The 8,021-nt window shown below is 40.3% G+C and overlaps 1 pseudogene; it reads right to left on the minus strand.

The window, feature by feature from the left end:
* Positions 1-2,586: 2,586 nt before the first annotated feature.
* LOC125169385 (uncharacterized) lies at positions 2,587-2,705 on the minus strand (annotated as a pseudogene).
* Positions 2,706-8,021: the final 5,316 nt, after the last annotated feature.

Here is an 8,021-nt window from a genome sequence, read left to right on the forward strand (position 1 = left end):
AATACTTAGAGTAACATAACTGTAACAAATAGACACTCTTTTTTTTTTATTTTTATTTATATTATTTTTGAGAGAGAGAGAGAGACCCAGAGCACTAGCAGGGGAGGGGCAGACAGAGAGGGAGACACAAAATCAGAAGCAGGCTCCTGCTGTCTATGCTGACAGCTCAGAGCCTGACACGGGGCTCAAACTCACGAACCATGAGATCATGAGCTGAGCTGAAGTCAGACACTTAACCAACTGAGTCACCCAGGCACCCCACAAATAGACACTCTTAATTAAGTCATTCTATGTGAACCTATTTTTTAAAAATCAGGTCTATATCCAACCATTCTATGTACTCTATCTTTTCAGAATAAAATATCAAACTTTCTGTTTGAAACTAATAGAAAAAAATAATGAGAAAACAACAACAACAAAAACTTCATTCTCTCATTTTAGCAATAATACAAACAAATCCAAGTCAGTAGGCTCTATTCCAAACCTGACTCTGGCCTGAGGTAAGAATATGGGGAAACCAGAAAACTTCCATTTCTATTCTTTCATTTGTAGGCACGGCATGAAATAATTTATAATAGAATATTAATAAAATAGGGTGCTAGTTCAGCAAACAAATGTATTTATGGCTCAATGTATGGTTTATTAAAATATTTATTAAATATTTTAGTCAATATTCTCTGCCTTTACAAGTAAGTTTAAATATTCTGTGAGTAATGGATTCTGTGACTGATAGTTCAAGATCTTGCCATACCTTATAGTTAGCAATAAATTTTCATTATGTAGTTCTACAAGAATGAAGAGTGTGATAAATCAGCCCAGATATGTCCTGACCTTAACACAGTTTCTGGTTCTACTCTCTAGTGAATTACTTCTCTTTCCTCAAAGGGGACACACCACCGTAATTCCAGCTCATTGTGAGCTCTGGCTCATTTTTTGAAGTTTTATTACAACGTGTCATGAGTATTCATGAAATGTGTCATGAAATATTCTTTGAGAGGTCAGATTCAAGAGCACTATTGTGGTCAATCATGCAGATGGGCAGCTACATACAAAGTCTAAAGCAATTTCCCACTTGCCTTGCCAACTGGCTACAAGGTAAGATGGGAGGCAGTGTAGCTGGCCATCTTTCTATGCCATTGTCATCCATTCAAAAAACTACCAAAGCCTATTCCATACTCAGTTCCAGGTAGGTTCTGGTCTACAAAATCTCTGCTCTCAGGGTGAAGGCACAGTAAATAAGAGATTACAGTAATCAATGTTAGTTACTCATTAATAATTTATACAGAACCTACAATACTCCAGATGCTCTGTTAGGCACGAGGGAGACAACAGCAAGCTAAATAGGCAAAAATATTTTAGTGTTCTGTAATGTGCACAGGATGTCATGGAGGCCCAGATAAAGATCTAAATACACTGACAGACCAGAGGTCAGGGAAAGCTTTTCAGAGGAGGTGATACTTCAGCAAAGTTTGGAGAGACAAAGAACAAAGATGTTAGATAAAGAAGGCATTCTCAGCACAATATGGGAGGTGTGAAGCAGCAGGATATATTTGGGAAACTACTGGTAGGTTATTATAGCTACTGCTTTATCTTAAAACTCCAGAATATCATTGAAAGATTTGAAGCAAAGAGTGTTAATGATTGCATTTGCATTTTAGAATGCTTATTCAGCCTGCAGTACAGACAATGGACTGTGGAGGGGACAGAGAGACCAATTAAGCAGGTATTGTTATAATCCTGATTGCAAAATAGGAAGGGAATAGGTTTACCATACTATAGAACTTTGTAATTGATTGGGATAGGAAAAGATTGAATGAGAGGGGGGTAGAAAACTTCCAGATCTCTAGCTCTAAAGGCAACTGCTTGAGTCATTGGTACTAATGAAAACTCTTCTTTGACTAAACTTTGAAGAGCTTTTATGGTGCATTCAAGAAGCCTAAGATTGGGTCACCTTCCCAGCCACTCTGGACCCAACATGGGTCTCTGAGTTAAAGAAGGTGAGTTATTCCTGGGTGGCTCAGTCGGTTAAGCCTGACTTGGGCTCAGGTTATGATCTCACTGTTTGTGGGTTCAGGCTCCCTACGGGGCTCTGTGCTGACAGCTCAGAGCCTCAAGCCTGCTTTGGATTGCATGTTTCCCTCTCTCTGTGGCCCTTCTGCAGTTGTGCTGTTTGTTTTGTTGGGTTTTTTTCCTCTGTCTCTGTCTCTCAAAAATAAATAAACATTAAAAAAAAATTTTTTTTTAAAGAAGACAAGTTATTCCTGAAACAGTAAGTAATTGTTAGCTTTGAGGAGGATTTTGATGACTAAGAATGAACAGTTTTCAATATGGGTTTAAGGATTAGTTATTATCTTCATTTTGGGGACATAACCTGCAGAAGGAATTGAAAAATAAAGCTACCTTATGAGATCTGCAATTCTGATTAAGTCTTGTATATTAGAAAAAAAAACTAATTTGGAGGGACTTCTGTAACTGGAACTATAAAGAACTTCTGACCATGTAACTTAGTTCATTAGATCAGATATTAAATATTTTTCTAACAGTGTCTGAAAAAAACAGCTCTAAATTGTGATCAATGCTTTATCGCAATTTTATTGTTACTAAATATAAAATTTGGTCTTCTCCCATATGGGGAACATTTTAATTAGCAATAATCGCGCCTCGGATAAACCTCATTGGCTACGATACTGCCACTGCGCAAAGCTAGGGGAACATTTTAAAGGTAATTTGTTGCATATATATTGTTATCACCTAGTTAATGGTCATCATTTCTCCCATGGACACTTGGAATAGCTTGCAAATTGGTTTCTCACCACAATCTCAATCCCTTCCATTTCACTCTGGTCTATCCCATTTTAAAGATTTTTCTTTTGGGGGGCCACTGGGTGGCTCAGTCGTTAAGCATTTGACTTCAGCTCGGGTCATGATCTCATGGTTCATGAGTTTGAATCCCACATCAGGTGAGCTTGAGCCCCACTTCTCCCCTTCTCTCTCCCTCTGACCCTCCTGAGACTCCCTGCCCCTCACACACTTGCGCCCTCTCTCTTTCTCAGAAAGAAAGAAAGAAAGAAAGAAAGAAAGAAAGAAAGAAAGAAAACCCAAGATTTTATTTTTTTTTCTAAGTAATCTCAACAGTCAATGTGGGGCTCAAATTTACAACCCCCAGATCAAGAGTCACATGTTCTAGAGACTGAGCCAGCCATGTGCCCCAGTCTACCCCACTTTAAAAGAAGTGAACACAGGTGCACTTGGGTGGCTCAGTCCATTAAGTGTCCAACTCTTGATTTTGGCTCAGGTCATGATCTCATGGTTTGTGGGTTTGAGCCCCATGTCTGGCTCCATACTGACAGCATGGAGCCTGCTTAGGGTTCTCTAGCTCCCTCTCTCTCTCTCTGCCCCTCCCCCACTCACATGCACTCTCTCTCGAAATAACTAAACTTTAAAAAAAATATAAAGACGGGGTGTCTGGCTGGCTCAGTCAGTTAAGCACCCAACTTTGAATCAGGTTGCGATCTCACAGTTCGGTTTGTGAGTTTGAGTCCCACGTAGGGCTTTATGCTCACAGTCCGGAGACTGCTTCAGATCCTGTCTCCCTCTCTCTCTGCCCTTTCCCTGTGTTCTCTCTTTCTCTCAAAAATAAACATTAAAAATAATAATAAAAATAAAAGAAGTTGGGAATGCAAGCTGGTTCAGCCACTCTGGAAAACAGTATGGAGGTTCCTCAAAAAACTAAAAATAGAACTACCCTACAACCCAGCAATTGCACTACTAGGTATTTATCCAAGGGATACAGGTGTGCTGTTTTGAAGGGACACATGCACCCCAATGTTTATAGCAGCACTATCAACAATAGCCAAAGTATGGAAAGAGCTCAAATGTCCTTCGATGGATGGATGGATAAACAATGGAGTATTACTCGGCAATCAAAAAGAATGAAATCTTGCCATTTGCAACTACATGGATGGAACTGGAGGGTATTATGCTAAATGAAATTAGTCAGAGAAAGACAAATATTATATGACTTCACTAATATGAGGACTTTAAGAGACAAAACAGAGGAACATAAGGGAAGGGAAACAAAAATAATATAAAAACAAGGAGGGGGACAAAATGTAAGAGACTCAGAAATATGGAGAACAAACTGAGGGTTACTGGAGGGGTTGTGGGAGGGGAGATGGGCTAAATGGATAAGGGGAACTAAGGAATCTACTCCTAAAATCATTGTTGCACTATACGTTAAGTAATTTGGATGTAAATTTAAAAAAATTAAATTAAAAAAATAAATAAAAATAAAAATAGAAGTGAATGCAAAGTGATCAAATTGAACACAAATATGACATCTTCTTTCCCTTGCTTAACATATTTTGAATGGTGACTAATAACTATAGCATAAAGTCCAAAGTCCCCAGTATATCAGTAAGGGGCTTAATGATTTAGACCCACCACCCAATTGGCAATTTTGCCAATTGACACCTACCCCTCTAGCCTTACCAAATTTCTTACAAACTCTTGCCACATGCAGTTGTCTCAATCTGGAATGCCCTTTCTGTAGGTCAATTGGAACACTGCCACTAGGCTTCTAAAGTTCATTTATTGTGTCCCACCTCCCATGGAAAAATTTCAAGTTGTTCCCTGGTCTCTGCCTTTAAAGCACCATGTTCATCCAAGCATTAACTTTTATCAATAGTTTTAAAAGTTTGCTTATTTGTCTGTAAATGTGACTAGAAATATTGTTTTATATTTGTACTTCCAGTGCCTAACAGAGCATCAGCTTGAATTCAAGAATGGATGAATGGATACCTCCCTGAAGCTGCTGCAACTATTCTGTAGGCAATTGATTGGTTCCCTTCCTCCCTCCTCCTTTAATACTGTCTATATATTTCCAGAATAGTATTTATTACCTTATATGTCCATCTCTCCAATATAGTCTGTGAGTAGACCATTCTTTCCTATTGTTTTAGTTTCTGGTTCTAGCATATAATATGCCCTGAAAAACTTGAAAGCATGCTTCTCAAACTTGTGAGTGGTACTATATTTTGTAGGTCAAATGCCAGAGTTTTGATTCAAAAAGACCTGGGTTTTTGTTTTTTCACGATATGGAAAGGCTGGAAAGATGGACCCACACAAGCCAAATCGAATTTGACAGAAAGAGGTATAAATATCCAAGTTTTGGTACACATTAGGTTTTTATTTGCAAGGTTGGAGAGAACCGAGTCAATAGTATGATGTGACTGAAAATAAAACACAGACACGCACTCTATGAATTAATAAAGCACAGAAGCTGGAGCAAGAGAGTTGTGCCTTGTCATACTATGAACTCTTCAGATGTAACTTGGGTGTTGTATAACTTATGGGCCACATTAACAAAATAGGAAAATTCCAGAAGTGGGTAAATGGGCTCATGAGTGGCCTGAAAACTGCAAAAATAGGAATAGTTAGAAGAATAGGAATGCCTGGCTTGGGAAAAGGGAGCAGGGAGAGTAGGGGAGACAGACTATGGAGTATTAGCTCAAGGGTTGCAGATTCCATTCAACCTACTTTCGATTATCAGGCCTATATATCTTCCTCATTTTGCAAATGAGGAAATTTGTAAAGTTTAATGGAGTTACCTGAAATCACTCAGCTAATAGAGCTAGGGCTCAACTCTGATCCATTATATCGAGCTGCTGGAAGAGTTGGGCTTCTTTAAATGTTTATCCTTATAGCATTTTCCTTTTATTTAAACCCCTAGTCGTATTACCAAATGCATTTTCAGTACATTGTAGATTGAAACTAGTCATCACTGGAAACATTTGGGGAGAAAACTCTCATCACAGACAGATAGGAGAGTCTTGCATTTGGTTGGAGTTTAGACTTGAAACCCTCCTAGGTTATTTCATATACTAAGGTTTCAAAATTCTGTGATATAACATACATATTTGAGTTAATGCATAACTACTTTATAATTAAGCAGTGCATTTTGAGCTCTGGAGTCTGAGTTTGAATTCCTGCTCTGCCACTTACCAGCTAAGAGGTCTTGGGCACATTTTTAACCTCTCTTGTTCTCAGTATCCTCATTTGTAAAAGGGAGAAGTAATATTTAACTCATAAAGTTATTGTGAGGGCAAAGACCTAGCAAACAGAAGTCAACAAACATGAGTCTAGCTGTATGTATGGGAATGAAAGAGATTGTCAAAGGAGAGGGTATAAAGTAAGAAGGGCTCTCAGGGCAGAACCATGGAGAACACCAATATTTAGCTGGTGTGCTGGGTTGAAAAGTATTCCCCCACAAACTCTTGTCCACTGGAAACCTTATTTGGAATTAGGATCTTTGCAGATATAACCAAGTTAAATTGGGTTAGGATTAGCACCCTACTTCAATGACTGGTATTCCTATAAGAGGGAAATCTGGACACAGAGAGATGCACAGGAGGAAAATGATAAGAAAACATGGGGAAGAGACTGTTACATGGAGACCATAGACACAGGGAAGAAGGCCAGGTGGCCACAGGGACAGATTGGTGTGATACATCTATTAAGCAAGAAACACCAAGGACTAAAGGCAACCACCAGAAGCTAGAAAGAGGCAAGGAAGGATCCTCCCCAAGAGCCTTCAGAGAGAGAGCATGACCTTGCCAACACTTTAAGATTTCTAGCACCCAGAACTGTGAGAATAAATTTCTCCTGGGTGGACAAATTCCACCCAGTTTGTCCTACTTTGTTATAACACCCCTAGGAAACTAACACAGTTGGTGAACAGTCATGGACAACACAGGATGGGTGAGAACACTTCATAGTTTCAAAACTGTTTCATAAATATATCTCAACCGATCTTCACAAATACCTTGTGAAGTAGCAGTAAAGTTTGTAGATAAGAAAATAGATAATCAGACGTATTAGGAACTCGATAGAAGAAACAGAATTTCAACCCGAGTACTGACCCTGTGAAGCAAAATGCTTCATCCTTTCCCAGTCTTTTTGAAGCTTCCTTCCCTAGCACAATTCCAACTTCAACCTCTGACCTCTGGCAATTTGCTTTCAGGAAGATCACTGATCAGTGAATTCTACATGAATTACATTGTCTAACTTTTTGCATTGTACAGCCTTAACCCTTACTATGGAAAAAACCTTATCCCTTATCCACACAGGTAAGGAAGACATACCGGGGGTGAACGGGTCATTCCTCTTCCTATCGTTCAGAGACAAGGCAGCAACCTACCCCACTAACTCCCGTTTCCATGGGCAATTTCAGCAGAAAAAAAAAGTAGAGCTGTGAAACGATGAAGTTGTAAACACTCCATATTATATAATTCCAATTGTGTGCCCGTCCTGGCACAGATTTACTAACTTTCCTCGGATTACACAGCTAGCTCCTCAGTTTCTGAGTAAACAGAAACCCTCGGTTCAATGTTCCTTCCATTAAACCACCCTGTCTGTTCCTGCATAGAGATTCGTTGACACTACTTCCCTGGTTTGTTTGTTGTTGTTGTTGTTTTGAATTACAACGAAAACTTTCAGCGGAATGACCACCCCAGGGGAAAAAAAAAACTTTTTAAAGTTATTTAATCTCTTTGAGCTTCAGTTCGTACAGGTAAAAAGATAACACTTATTCTCATCATTTCCTGAGAAGCATAAACGATAGGTAAAACACCTGGCACAACAAATTTTGCCCCAAGACAGCACAAATCAAGGTCTGGGGTTTTTTTGTGTGAGTTCAATGACCCCCACCTGGAGACCAGAGATCCCTGCCTCTGCAGCCGCGCGGGGGAAGCCTCCACCCCAGGCGCTGTTTGAGGGCGTGGCCGGTGGAAAGGACCCGGTTCACTCCGCCCCACTCGGGGTGCCCGGCGCGCCTGATCGCTTCGGCCCTTTGCTCATCCCGCACCCCGATCCGCCGGCGCCCGTGTCTCTTCTAACTTAGTACCAGCGACGGGGACATCTTGGAGGATTTGGTTCCGACGTGGAATGAGGCAGAGCCTGTGACAGCCCGGGCCCGGAGCGCCGCGGCCACTTGAGGTCCCCGCCGTCGCCACGCCCGCGCG

Source organism: Prionailurus viverrinus, chromosome B3, assembly GCF_022837055.1.
Source record: "Prionailurus viverrinus isolate Anna chromosome B3, UM_Priviv_1.0, whole genome shotgun sequence".
Classification (NCBI taxonomy): Eukaryota; Metazoa; Chordata; class Mammalia; order Carnivora; family Felidae; genus Prionailurus; species Prionailurus viverrinus.